Below are 15,318 nucleotides of genomic sequence, written 5' to 3' on the forward strand. Positions count from 1 at the left end.
TATTTTCAACTGGATAGCCCAGACAGCAAGAAAAAAACAATCTCTCTAAAGCTACATTTATTTTAGCTTGTGGTTAAGAAAACACATACATAAAAGCTCTGTCATTCCACATATACGTTTACCAACAAAAAAATGTTCCCCTACCCTTCCACCAGTTCTTGTACTTATTTCTCTGATGGCAAATAGAGTCCCTGGAAGTATCACAAAAACCAGTAAAATATTTGTCCAAGTTTGAAAACTAATTGACTTTGTGCAGCCCCATTGCCCTTTTCAAGCCTTATAAAACCGCCAAAACATTTAGAACTGAATAAAAGGATACTTGTTTCTTTGTAGGGGAGTACTTAGCATGCTGCTCTGGGATGTAGCTGTCAGGAGTCCATATACTCCTCTGATTAATTACAAGTGTGGTGTTTTCCTTTGCTCTTCCTTGTTCTTGGGAGAGTGCTGTAACCCTCTCTGGTACACTAACATTGGGGACGTTTTGCTAGGCTCTGTGAAACTAATTGTGCGTTGTATAAAATGCTTTAATTAGTGTTAGCAAGGAGGCTGGGACTTGCCTTTTTTTTTTTTCCCTCTTTTTTTTTTTTTTTTTTTTTTGGCAAGTCTGCTGACCGCTAAATTATAGAGCTCTTTGATCTGAGGAATATTTTGCTGATTGTGCAAAAGTGAGAAAATCTTATTCACAGAAGATGTATGTTATCTCACAACCACTGATCGTGGCAGCTTTTTAAAAGATAAGAGTCTAGCGTCTCCATGTGGCAGATGTTTGACTTGCAGCTCAGTCTCCTGTGTTTTCTGTGAGTGGTACCTCTTGCCGGTTTCTCAAGAGGTGAGGCAGCGCTCTCATCTCCAGTGCTCAGTTCAGGACTATCCCCAAGAACATGTCAGGTCTCTGATGACTGCTGGCTTTGCAATGCTCCTGGGGATTGCCCAGGCTTCCCCTGGCTCCTTCCACAGCACTGCAGGAGCATCAGCTGCAGAGGAGTAGGCACCTTTGTGTGCATTTTACATCTATCTTTTCATCTCTACAGACATCAAAACCACCCTTTCTATGTGTTCATCTTTGGGTCATCTGGTGGTACGTAGACCCGAAGCTGATTAAAGATTAGAGCAACCTACGCAAACTACATCGTTTTAACAGTGTATTGTAGTATCATCAGCTCGCAGATTAAAACTGCTCTGCTGCTCTTCCCATTTTGTATTCTCAGAAACTGACTGCACAAATTATGCAGTCTCCTTCATCAGAAATCCTCTCTAGAAGCATAACTGTTCAACTGGAATTGAAAAAATGATAACCTGCTCACTGAGACCTATCCTTGTTTTATCCCACCTTCAGTGAAATCTCCCCAAATGGCTGGGGCTCACAATAAGCTATCATATTGTTCAATATTGAATGAAACATGGGTAATAAAGACAAATTTCTGTCACAAAGAGAAAGCTATTATTTCCATAAGAATGCCTGCTCGCTGGGGAAGGAGGTGTGGGTAGGCCCTTTGTGTTCTGAAATCTATATCCCCCTGTGCTATCAAACATTGCCAAGGGCATGAACAAGGCACAGACATCCTTCCCTGTTTATTCTCTTTGCATGAAAGATTTGTGTAACCTAAATCTGTGAAATAAGTATTCCTAAAAATAACCCTTCCTTCTCTGTTTTTCTGCTGTCACTTGCAGTTGTCCATCAGGAGTGAAATGTCCCAGTTCTGTGTATGCATGAATTCTGTTGCGTGCTGCTACTTCAGTTCATGTGTTGGGCCAAAGAATGACAAAATGGACTTGACTTGCACGGAACAAGAAAGTGGCCTTTGGAAAAACTACGCCTGGTTCCCAGTTTTCAGGGCATCTTTCACCTGGCCAGGTGAAATGGCTAGATGAAATTGCAGACGTGATTCATCTCTGCAGTTGTCCCATGGAGGACAGAGTGTGCTACTTATGTCTAGAGTCTCAACTTCTCCGAAGTGACAAATGTATGAAAGCTACCTTTGAAGCATAATACCAGATGGTTTTACCAGATAGATAGACTCTGGTTCTAATACGGTGGGGACTTCAGTTTCCCCCACTCATAAAGGTGACTTCTATTTCTTAGCTATTAATAAACTTGAAATTGCATATAGCAAATAGCTTCTAAAAGCAACCAAATATCATAGTTAAGTTACTAATAGATTATAAAGTATTAGGTGACTTCCTTGCTAGTTCGAGTCATGGTTTACCACTTCTGATACACGAGTAATTCTTTGATTCACAGTGAGAAAGGTCTGTGATACCAGGACCATAAATGCAAGTAAACAGTTCGGATTTTTTTTGTTGTGTGTGTGGTAACTTTTATACTTAAAACATCCTCTCTCACCTTAATCATAATTTTTGAACTGAATTTATTTGTATATCTATGACTCCTACACAGTAGAATAAAGCAGACCATTGGGAGAGTTTTGTTGCCAAGTCCTAGTACAAAACCATAAACTTTAATTTTTAATGAAGATTAGTTTCTCTCTAACAAAGATGCAGGGAAGGACTGTTTCTCTATTTTATGTGCTTAATGGATCTGTTTCTGCAGTGCAGATATGGGTATCAAAATCTTTAAGATCCCTGTGCTTCACACGTAAATCTTACATACAATTCCAGAGCAGCAAGGAGAAATAACACTTGGGATTCCCTGGCATTTACCTAGTTTATTTAATTATTATCTGAATAATCTGTGCTTTTGACTCACAAACTTTATTGACATTGTGCATTAAAAAGACTTCTTGTGCCAAGCAACAATAAAAACATATTCCACAACACTTTCCCAGACTAAAACCAGAGGGACCAAGCCACGGCTGGCTTTGTTCAGCAGTGTGTGAGTGGGATGGAAGCAAGGAGACATCTCACCTCTCCTCCAGCCAAACCTTTGAGGGGACAAGTACTGCCCGGTGAGGCACCAGGGGCAGGCTGCAGGCTGGTGCCACCAGGTCCAGCCCTCTCCCCGATGGCCGGGTGCCTCCATTTCTCCAGCACTGGAGAAATAATAATCCTACCCTGAAGAAATAATCGAGGAGATGAGGAATCTCAGTGGCAGGGACGGCGACTGGTGCGTGCGGGGAGGTAGCCAGGACCCATCTGCTAGAGGGCTTAAAATTCCCTAGCCTGAAAGCATTCACTGTAACCTTGCTCTATGCTCACTTTTATCTGCACAAACCGTGCTGCCATTGCAGCAAGGACCCTCACAGTACTGCAGTAACAAGAATAACACCAGGGCATCCTTTTCCCCCGGAGGATTGCTTTCTCGCATTTATCTGTACCACTGTAGTACCATGTTCTTCAACTAGGAGACCTCACAGTCTAGGCATTGCAAGGTATTTATATACTTTATATCTCAAAAGATTAATGCAGGGGAAAAAATGAACTATTACTATCATGTTTTGTATTTTAGAGAATGAAAACGAAGATGTTTGTTCTGCTCTGACATATATAGCAAGTTCTAGCATTTTTATTTGCCCAAAACACAATCAGATGCTTAAAGACAAATAAATCAAAACAACTCAGTAAAAAAATATTTTTCTTAAGCAACTTCTTTCACCAAATCACTCTCCACAGCTTACTCTTTAATTAAACAATTGCAACCCTAGGGTGACTTCTTTGTAACGTCTGAGCTGTCTTTTGTTCACTCCCAAAGCTGCTGTGCTTCTATAATGCTTTTTGGGTTTTGCAGGTGGAGGTAAATATGCTCATTATTCAAACTTCTGATTCAGTAGTAGAAGTAGAAATGACATATGTCTGTTATAAATACATTTGAGGGAGGATGGAGGGACCGCTGCATTTTCATGTTATATCTTAGTGTGATATGTGACGGTATTAGCACATTAAATCAAATACATTAAAATTGTGTATGACAGAGTGAGGACTCACAGTCATCACCCTTGGATCCCTTGGATGCATTCCACCCATCCCCATCAACTTGCTGTATCTGGATGTCTTAACGATCCCTTCCTTGATCCTCATGGATGCGCAGCTCAGGGGTATAGACCAGGGGCTGGGTGAACCCCTGCAGTTGCTGTAGGATGTGCAGGCTGCAGACAAGCAGCAAACTCCTAAGACAGCTGCTTTGGTCAGCAAATAGGTGCCTCTGCCCTCACAGAAGGGAACACCCGACAGCTATTACCTAGTACATCCTTTTTGTGACCTGTGAACCAGGCTCACTTTCCAGCCCCTGGAAGTCACTAGCTGCCATGCTCCACCACTGTGGGGGTCTTTGTCAGCACCCCCTCAAGGGTTGTCTCTGGCCATTCCTTCTTCAGCCCAAGATGAGGCTTGGGCTCTTGTCTCTGCAGAGTGTCTGTAGAGAATTGTGTCCAACCTTTGGACCATTAGTGGTCTCCTACGGTCATTTCTGACCCGTGATCCACATGATCCACAGCAGAGACAGGGTGTCTTGTGTCTTGGTATTGACATCAGGTAGGAGATACTACTGCTGCTCATGGCAGTAATGGGCAGAAGAGATGTTTGCGATTTCTGGTTTACACCAAAACACATTTCTCAGCTCAAATTGCAAGAGTGTATGAATTTGTTTCTGTTGGTTGCTTTATTTGTAGGGCAATGACTGTACATCTGATGAACTGGTTAAGAATATTTCATCTGAAGGGAAGTTGAAAATACAATTGATCTTGTCCTGATATTTATCCTCCTATTCATTTGCTTTAGAAAAAAGAAATTACGGCATCAACTGGAAAGTCTTGGTCTCTTCCTCCCAGCAGTGTTACCCGGGGAAGGACAACATCATTATCTCTCAGATTCAGAGCACTTTGCGGGTATCATAACCTCTCAGATTCAGAGAACTTTCACATTGCTTGTTCCAGATTTTTGAAGGCCTAGTTTCGGACAGTGGTGCAACGGTGCATTATTTGAACAACAAACTGATGTGTTCTCAATAGGCCTCTATTTATGATGTTGTGTTTATTCTTAAATAACTTGTGGATTCTCTTGTAAGTGCAGCCAATTACAGTAATTGGACCTGGAGGTCACAAACATACGGACCACTATAGCAAAGTCTTGTTCTGTCAGTAAGGAGTGTACTCTTCTGAAAAGTGTAACATACAAAGGAGTTTTTGTTGTTGCTGATGTATTTTTCTCAAAGAGACTAAGTACTGAAGAGGAAATCAGAAAGAAATAGGTTTTGTGGCCGCTGTGATGCTATTAAATAGGGAAAATACTGTCTTTAGGTATTATTTTGGATCACTTCAGAGCTCGATGTGCTGCAGACTTTCAGAGTACACAGGTTTTTTTTTTTTTTCCACAGGCTTGCCAAGTTACTCTATTTAGTCTGCATATTATATTCTTATGAAAGCTATGTGGAGGGATTATACTTTAGATAATAACTTCTAGAAGATTCATGTATATAAGTACTTGTTAATCATAGGACAATTATAATTAGTTCATGCTAATGCAGATTCAAGCTAACATTAATCTGAAACATATCACAGTGATAATCATGTTTTCTTTCCTGGGCCATCAAAAAAATGATCAAACTTGTGTTACAGCTTAACTTGGCTTGGTGACTTGGATAAAAGGAGTAATGAAGCTAAAGACAGTGAATGGAGCTGAGCTATTCTATATGGGGCCCTCATAACACTGTACCTTTTCTTCTAGGGTTGCTTTCCCTTATTTAATTTTGATTCAAATATAAAAAATAGATTATGCAGTCAGTGAGTTCCTCATTACCCCAATGTCTGTCACTTTTAGTTGAAAACTGTTTAAGAAACATTGCTTCTGTTGTTGGTGTCAATACTTCCTTTAATCGTGGAAAGGGTTTTAGAAAATTTCCATTTTTTGAGATGTAATTCATCTGAAAGAACACATATTAGTATGAGTGTTGTAGTGTTTTCAGAATATTTCTGAGATTTACCTTCCTTAACCCAACATTTCCTTTTATCCAAAAAGAAAGGAGATAATATACATATTTAAATGTGATTTGATATGACAGAGACATTGATACAATATCAAAGTATTTGATATATGATTTATCTTTTTTTCAGTGTAACTTGCCCTTTCAACAAAACATGTTTTATTTATATTCTTGGTATCTGATTGGGAATGGTGGACTAAGGTAGAGGATGATAAGAGAAGAAAATAATTTTACCGAAAACCCCACAAAGCAGATGAGTCATTAGCTATTTCTGTTTTGACATTAAATTAGCATGAAGGTTCATCAGTGTATATGTGAAATTGGATATTGGACAACAGCAATCTAGTAAAATCTCGAAGAAACTTAGTCAGACAAGCCTGGGCCATCTCATCAGAATACAATCAAATAAACTGACAAGATGGGCTTCTTGCTCGAACCGCCGTGGGCGGGAGACGTGTTGGCACTGGCTGCCTTTGCAGCAGGGTGCAGCTCAGCGGGAGCTACGGTGAAAGGTTCTTTCCTTGGGAGGGCAGAGGAGCCGACAGCTGGCAGGGAATGATTGAAAGGTCTTGCAAAATCTCCACTAATTTTCAGCAGTACCAGATACACCAAAAAAATGAGTCTTAGTATTTTCTATTAGCGCAAGCTTTGCCGTTATAATTGGGGTCTGCGTTGCTCCGGCAGGGAACACGTCCAGGTTTGGGTAAGCCCTGGGGGGCAGGTCCCTCTGGCCCTGCTGCTCTCTTCCTCCAGAGCCAGACATTTCAAGGACTGATTTTACAAGTAACTTGGAACTGTTGCTGATGCCAGTGTGGGTTTATCAGTCACAGCTTCAAGTGAGACACAGAAGAGACCCACTGGTAATCTTAGATTGCTTTTGAGTTTTACAGGAACTGAAATGATAACAGATATTTGTTGTACACTCTGTAGATGCATTTTAAAGAGCATAACCAACTATAATTATGTTTGTGAGAGTGGAATGAAGTTCAGATTTAGCTTCCTGTAGGTTGAACCAACTGCATATTGTTAGGAAGCTGAAGGCAATAGCTTGGTATAGCATTTCAGCACCTGGTTGCACGAACCTGACTGTTCTGAAGGAAGAGATGTGGTAATGCTATAATGACAAGCCTTTGATTTATGATGGTTTGTATCACCCAACAGCCTGTGAACAGGAACGCTTGTCTACTTTTCACACCCTGTCTGAAAGCAGACACCTCTACAGACCTGTTAGATAGTGAGCTGCTGTGAGCAGCCAAATCCTCAGTGCAAATCCTTCCTGCTTAAGGAGGGAATTGGTTCCAGAGCAATAGGACTTTCTCCTTTCATCAGAGTCACTGGGACAGAGACATCTAAAATCCTCAGCTATGAGGTGCAAAGCAGAAGGCAGCAATAAGAAAAAGGAAACCCAAAATATAATATACCCCTGTAATAACAGGAGGCAACAAAAGACATCCAGAGATGTGCGAGTGCAGGATTTCCAGTGTTTTTAAGATCTGGTTGTTACAAACATTATCTCAAAACATCTCTGTAGTAGCTGACAAAGAAATCTTGTCTAAAACAAAAGCCCTGAGATGAATATAAGGAAAAGCAGATACAGCAATAGAATGAACATGATCCTTAGAGTGAAAACAATTAAAATTCCCGAGATCTGTGTGAGTGGTAGGAAAGCAGCAATGCTTAACACAGAGCAGTGCAGATTGCAAGGTCTAGGAGGTGAATACCTTTTCAAAAGAGGTCACACAACCTTTGAAAGATGAAAAGATAGGAACTCACTCACTGGATCACACCAAAATATCTAACCTCACTTCTCTCCGGTGCTGTACCGCTTCCACAGAAGATGCAAGGCACACTTGATGGGATGACTGCCCAAGGACCATTTCTTTGAAACCATTGATGCAGGAGTAAAGCTCAAATTCTTCAATATGTTTTCTCAAAAGTTTTATAAATTGATGTGCATGTGCCCACTATGTGACACATTTTCTTCTGAATATTATCACATTCTTGCAATCAAAATGTTTGACATGTTAATTGTAATAGTCTTCTGGGAAGGGAGGTTAGGAGGGCAGGAGCCACCTCAGAGGGTGTCCTTGGAAGTGGTTGAACATAAGCACAAGGGCCACAAACATGGCCTGTGTGGTTGGCATGGCCAAAAGGGTGTATTCTGACTTCCCAGTCTTTGGGATCACTGAATTTCTAGTATGTAAAGACCAGAGACAAATATCATATCTCATCTTAGGACTTGAAATTCAAATTAAGGTTTCTTCCTTCTAGCAAGTTACAAACCACAATATAAACCCTTGTTAACTTCTGCCTTGAATTGCACCTACAGAGCACTTGGACTCCTGAGTCAGGTGTTCTGTAATTTTGGACCTGTGAAACATTCATTTTCAGTTGACTTACTTTTCAGCAGAAAAAAGTGTAAACGGGCAAAGGAAAGTAGCATCCAGCTCACTTTTCTATGGCTATCTTAACAGTCCAATTATAAGTGGAGTAGAAAGCAGAACATCTTTATCATTCTCTACCATAGAGGAGTCTGAATATCTTTGTGCAGCAGATCCTTTTAAGTGAGTAGATATCTATTTCACAGAGGCATTTTTTCCATACTAGGATTATTTTGCTTCACATGTTTTCACTTCTCTGTTTTTTGGTTTTTGTTGTTTTTTTTTTTTAAACTGGTGTTAGAGGTTAGTACTTCCAAACTTAAAATTATTTTTTAGGAATTAATTCTAGTTCTTGCTAAACCACTTTAAAAAAGTATTGCATGCTGAACACTCAGAGGACTCATCTTTTTATGAAATGAAGAAAAGTTTCCAAGCGAACATATAAAAATATGAGCTTTACTACGTTGTAAACAGCTATGTAACTACCCTATGCTACTTTGAGAAACTTTCTTCATACCTATATTACATATAGCTACAACTAAAAATTCGAACACTAATTATGGCAGAAATATATTCATATATCTCTAATCACAACAAGCTGTAGTGAAAACAAATGCAAGTAGGTCCTGAACAATGTCCATCAACATAAATTAGAAATTTTCACTGATTTTGAGGAAGGTTTTGGCTTGGCACTGTGAGCAAAGCCTACATTCCTGCTACATGTGCCCACCTATCTGCATACTGTGGGCCAGAGCTAATTTGGCTACTGCAAGGGAAGCACCTTGGTCTTAAGGACATACTACCTGCTGTATTATTTGTTCTGTTTCTGCATCTATGCGTCCAGTTTTAATTTAGTATTGCAATGCCTTAGCTTCCAGCTGAGAGCTTACAAAACAACTGAAGGTTAAATCATCGGTTTAATATAATTGAAAACTGTTTTTCTTTTGCCGAGGAAAAAAGAATGTTCTAAAACCACATTCTATTCTCTCTGTGTTTTTTTCCGTGTGTGAATCCTTCCAGTTGCTCCCATGGTTTGATTTCTACAGCAGAAATCACTCCAGGTCTGATTTGGGTTAAGATTCTCACGCAAATTGCAGGTGTAGGTAAAGTTTCCAACCACAGAAAAATAAATAAATTAATAAATAAATGAAATCTAAGGATTATCTGTGAAATTAAAGAAAAAGCTTTGAGACATGAGGCATTTTAAGGAGTGAACTGGGGATTACAGCATGCAAATGAATGAAAGGAAAGCAGCAGGGGAAAGGAGAGACATGTAGAGGGAAAGGTGACAGTTTTGCTGAGGAATTCTCCTGTCATGTTCCCTGGGGAGGAGAGAAATGGAGTGGGGAGAAAGTGGGAGGAGAGCAATGTGAAGAGGCTCTTGGATACCATGGAGATGGGTACAGTGTAAAAACCTGTATACTGTAGATAAGTAAGTGGGAGGTTGATATCAAACTCCTACCAGCCAAAAACTGGCTTTGTGCAGGGTAAACACGTTAAAGGACTGTGGAGAAGGAAGCTTTGTTTTAACCTTTGCCCTGCTGTTTGCCTACTTAATGCTTAAGAGAGTGAAGGGAAGGGACAAATAAATGTTTTTCCAGCCTGTGCTTTTCAGTATGACTGTTATCATATCTATAGCCAGCCTACAAGGAAGGAAGAAGTATGCTCTAGAGCTTTTTTTTCCCACATTGAAATTGTCTTGCTACTCCAAACCTGCTTTTTCTGTGTCTTCTTTTAATTTCTGTCTTAATTTGATTAACTGGGTGCTCATCATAAATTCATAATGCTTCTCCATGGTTCATGAATGTGGGGAAGAAAATGTGACAGATTCACTAGGAACTAAATGTTACTTTATGTCTGAGTAAGACACTGTTTTTTTAAAATTCAGTCTTTGTGTTATGCTGCTTTGAAAGACTGTCTCTGTTCATTTTAGGATTTCTTTGTTCTCTGATTCTAATTTTTATGCTTTCGATGCCTATAAGACTGTGCTGTTATTTATATCTGTGGCCATAAGGAAAATGCTATAGTTTGTACGTATGATGTTGTACTCCTAAGAATTATTGGAATTTTTAATTTTTAAAGTTAAGAAACACTGTAGAATGATGAGTGGAGTTTTCAGGAGTTTGTTATTTGTGGTCTCGATCCTTCATAAAATACAGTCTACCTGCTGCCTGTGAATTGGGTAAGACAAGCTGATATTTCTGTTCAAGTCCTACTTTGTTGCCTCCAATAGTCCTCCCCGAAGCAAACAGGCTAGTTTTGAGACAAGGGAGAAGGAGTTCTGCTTAAGGAAGCCATTTACTTATCAAAAACTCTTGTGTAGACCAAAGGAGATGGGAAGTGATGGTACTTAGCTGGCCTAGCTGAGTATGCAGGAATTCGGAAGTACGAGACGTACACACATGTAGCCCAGTGTGATCCACCTCCTGGTGAGGGTGTTTCTGTAGGCAGGGAGCCCTCATGTCAAGTACCTTAACTTCAGGGTGGTGGGAGCTGCTTAAATGGGGTGGCAACAGAGTGAAGAAGACCAGCACATATCTTGAAAGTAGGTGGCTGTGAACCTAAAGCAGGTTTTCCTTCTTCCCTCAAATTTTGTGGACTTTCAAGAGTGGCTGTGGGTGGCCTCTGAGGTCCTATGTCATGTTGAGAGAAGGAAGCACGTTCTGGCAGCCTCCAGAAGCACCATCAGTTACAGACCTAGACCAGGACAAAAGTCCGTGTGCGTGTACGCATGAAAGACTGAGCCAGAAGGAATTTGAGAAAAATAAGCTACTTAGTAAGTCACACACGTTTACAACATGTACGTACAATAATGCAGTAAAGCCCCAGATGTGACCATCAGTTGTATTTGCAAAAAGGCAGTTCCTTGCTAAGCCGTTGAGGGGATCTGGTGAGACGTATCTCTGGGGATCTGACTCGATTACCCTGTGGCTAACATCCGCCGCTTAAACCCAATTTATCCACAAATTTTATCCCTTTTATCCACAAGCATAACTTTAAAATTATGCCAGAATAAATGAATTTTTAAAAATTATTATTATTATTATTTTAATTGTAAGAGCTTACATTTAAACACTTTGCCTTCAGTAGGATTTAGAGGAGTTGAAGGGGGAACTATTTCTTGCTGATGCTTTTTGTCCAGGGCAGCTTTCTGACCACAGGCTGACTTTTCGGCTTATAATAGCAAAAAAAGCAGAGTTTCACAATGGCTCTGCCTCTGCATGTGTGCATGCAGGAAGAAGCATGGTGAAACAAGTCTCTTAAGGCTGTAATTTGCTGTGCTGGAGGACACACAAGTGGAAGTGTTCATCCCCTTGGGGTTACTGGAGTGTGTATTGGAAAAGTCCTGCAGGGAGGGATGAGGATGTAGGGTGCTGCTGCAGGGGCAGTACCTCTCTGACTCTTAGCGGTCTCATCCCTGGCTATTAACCTTGGCCAAACAGCAATAGCAGGCTCTATGAAAAATAAAAATGTCTCAAGTCCCTAAAGTATTCTCCTCCCTGAATTTCAAAAACTTAATGCAAGCTGTGTTGGTGCTTGGGGTCTTCTTAGAGGTTAGACACTCAGCATTTCCAGACAGTGGTTGTGCTGGCCTCCTGTCAGTAGAAACTGTTTGGTTTTGGTTTTAAATTTTCAGACTTTAAAGGGTAATAGCTAATTTGGGTGCAGTATGAAAGCACAAAGCTTGATCAGATGTGCACTTCAGCAATCATCGTCTGTTCTTCGTATAGTTATCAAACTATTTGTGTACATTAACATCTCTCTCTTTGTTAAAACAGGTCCTGCCTGGCATACTGCAGAAGCATTGCTGTATTTTACCTGATAGGAACACAGGTAAACTTTTTTCTTAATGAGTTCATGTTGTAATACGATTTGGAGAAAGGCAAACACAAATTGGATAATATAGAGAAGTCTTGTTTGCTACTTACCATCATTGTAGTTCTCTTCTAGGGAGTGACAACTTAGATGTTTTATTTAAATTACCTGCTTTCACGTGAAGTTTTTGTGTATTCTGTTAACTTTCTGGAGCTATCGCTGTTGTAGAGACTGCTATCAGGTCTTGCTTATAAAGGTATTTCTATGAACTTCTGAAGTGTCTCTATTGTTATCTATAAAGTTAGGATTTTGTCAAGAAAAGGGGTTTAATACTGGAATCTGCAGTCTGGTCCTGTTGATTTGCAAAGGTGCTAAGCAGTAAGTCTTATGTGTAGCTCTGACTGCAGATAGATGCTTGCTTTATGCTTATTTTTCAGAGACTAGAGGAATAGACTAAAGAAGAAATATCACTAATGATGCCTTGCTATTGCATAGGAGGAGATTTAAAGTAATACATTTGTGGCCAGAACAAATCAATTGATGAGAACAATAACATGGACAAGAAGAAAATTATTATTTAAGTTTACATTCTTTTATTACAAGAAAAACAATTTCTTTTAAGTTTTAAAAGTATTTTTATAATTTTATGAATCGAGTGAAAACAACTGCATATGTAATTGTGAGCTATATAATATACCTTATTTTTGATATCTGATTAATAGAACACATGTGAACACTTGCAGCTCTTAAGGCTTCATTCTCCCTCCCCCGATAGCTACGACTGAAATAAACTGGTTTGTTCTTTGGCTGGCTATTACTTGTGTTTAAGATACAGTTTGCACAAAGAGTAATTGCACTAAGAACTTGACAACTGTATTGGATTCTGGTGTGACTTGTGGTTACCTGCAACTGCTGGAATGAAAATTAAAATCTCATTTCCATTTTCATCTGTGAACACAGGAGCAGTATGTTATAGTAAGATAGTTAATAACACACCTTTTCCAGCAATAATTTGGAAGTTTTTCATCGATGAACAGATTGCAGACAGACTTTGGCCTTTATAATTATTTCAAGTTTTCCTGAAAACTGGACTAAGAAAACACTGTATAATGACCACAGCCCAGTCTGTGTGCTCCTGGGCTAATATCCTGTCTGATTAACTTTTTTTTTTTTTAATTTTATTTGTAAAATAAGAATTTGATACAGTTTCCTTTGATGACCAAACGCTTCTTGACTTATACAGAAGTGTATCAAGTAGGTGTCAGAGCCAGTGTTACCTGAAGTGATGGTTGGAGCTGGTCAGTAAGACTGACCATTTGTCTAAAGAGGGTGAAATATGCCTTTATTATCAATATCAAGAAACACATTTATCTAAAATACCAATCACCTTCAAAAGTGCTTCCGTTTGGACATAAAAGAAAGGAGGAGCCTGCTGGGGTAAAATTTGTTTTTGAAAATTTTGAACTAAGCTCTTTAAAGAGGAATCATATTGGGTTTTGGTACCTAACAACTGCTGTACAATTCAAGTATGCTTAGGTATGAAAACAACTGTAACTTCTATTGCTTCTGTGTGACTGCTACAAGTATTTTCATGCCTACCTATTATATAGTTGGGAGTTGCCAGCAGGTGCAAAATAAATGATGTCTGTTTGCCATTTCCCTCATTTCCCCCATTTATGGTGTTTAAATACTTGGCAGAGAGGAGGAGAAAAAGACTTCAGACAGGACACGGGCAATTTTTCAGCTCCTTTCTGGTGGAAAAGAATGACTGAATTTTTGAATTTGATTCATTGAGTCTATTAGAGATAGGTGAACCATTTTCTTGTTTGATTATATCTGAATCAACTAGTCCAAGCTAAGAAGACATTAATTAAATTTGTGTAAATGTGGAATGTGCTATTTGCATTCAGATGTATGCATTGTATATAATCTTGTCCAGCTCCATTCTCTTCAAGTGAGCCCAGAGAAATGCCCGATAATGAGCTTTACATCTTTGTCTGTGTTCGGCTGCTGACACTGGAGGAATTCAGCAATGTGCAGACTTCGGTGTTGTTCGTAATAAAAAGGAGAGAGGGATAAAGAGAGATGGATTTGAGTGGGGAGGTGGGATGGGAGAAAAAAGAGGGGAGGAAGCATTACATGAAATCTCCAAAACCATTAGGGAAGAACACAGATGCTGTAGGGAGTAGGGATGGGTGAAAAAAGAGAGACGCAGATGTAGTTTCCCCGCTCGTTCATGTCCATTCAGCAGTTCAGGAGAGGCCAGCTTGGTGGCCTTGGACTCCTTGTTCCAGAGTGCCCCAGGAACAGCCCCTTTCCTGCTGTCAGCACAGGAGCTGAACCCCAGGGACGAATGAGCCCTTGGGAGCAGTGGCGCCAGTGCTGCCAGGACATCCCTTCGTGTGGTCCCCTTCAGACCTAGCTCAACCTCGATTCTTAGGGAATATATGCAATTAGCTTTAAAAGTAGTATGGCCCTGGATTGCCTGTACCCTAGAAAACTGTATGTCCTACTGTCCCTTCCTACACTGTGTAAGAGTTTGAAGTGGCAACACTTACTCTGTCAGTATTGATGTTCTGTATTTGTAAACTGGAGAAGAGACATATGCGTGGAAAGAAAGGTGCATGAGAGCACTGATCACCATCCCCTTGTGAGGCTGTGCTAGTACTTCTGCCATAAACTTTTATTTTCAGTGTTTATTCTTGGCTATAAAAACATTTCCTGCAAAGCCTTTCAAAAGGGAGGATAAAAAGAAGTCATTCAGCCGCTCCACAGCAATGCAGTTTGGAAGAAGACTTATTTAACAAGATTAGGCGTTTCAAAGGTTAAAGAATGATTCACTTTTCAAACACATAAAACATCTACAAAATTTCAGTCTCTAGATAAAACACTGAATGCTGCAAGCTAGTTGCTCGCATTAAGCTTTTCTAATAGACAGTGATGTTTCATTTCTTAAGTGTTAAATTTATTTGTGGCTTTCCATTAATCATAAATATATTTTTATTACTAAATTAAAAGTTTGTATGTCATGCAACAGCATAATGTATGTTCGTTATCACATTAGCTGGTATTCAGAACCTGTATCTGTCACATACCCTGTACCTCAGGGAGCAATAGACCCCAGACCAGACACCTTTATTCTGCACTTCCTTCTTGGATGCCACAGGAGCAGTATAAGAGCTGTTTTGATGTCCCTTCTCAGTTTCTTCCCATCTCCCATAAGTTAACCAGCCAGCAACAACTAGG

The 15,318-nt window shown here is 39.8% G+C and overlaps 1 protein-coding gene across 1 annotated transcript in view; it reads left to right on the forward strand.

Annotated features, from left to right (window-relative positions):
- The first annotated feature begins 12,023 nt into the window (after nucleotides 1–12,023).
- Nucleotides 12,024–15,318, forward strand: part of DLGAP2 (DLG associated protein 2) — a 387,953-nt gene continuing 384,658 nt past the window's right edge. Inside the window, exon 1 of the mRNA XM_065630895.1 lies at nucleotides 12,024–12,090. The gene's annotated coding sequence lies outside the window, so the exon portion shown is untranslated. The remainder of the gene's footprint in view (nucleotides 12,091–15,318) is intronic.

The sequence above is a fragment of the Caloenas nicobarica genome, chromosome 3, assembly GCF_036013445.1.
Source record: "Caloenas nicobarica isolate bCalNic1 chromosome 3, bCalNic1.hap1, whole genome shotgun sequence".
In the NCBI taxonomy this organism is placed as follows: domain Eukaryota; kingdom Metazoa; phylum Chordata; class Aves; order Columbiformes; family Columbidae; genus Caloenas; species Caloenas nicobarica.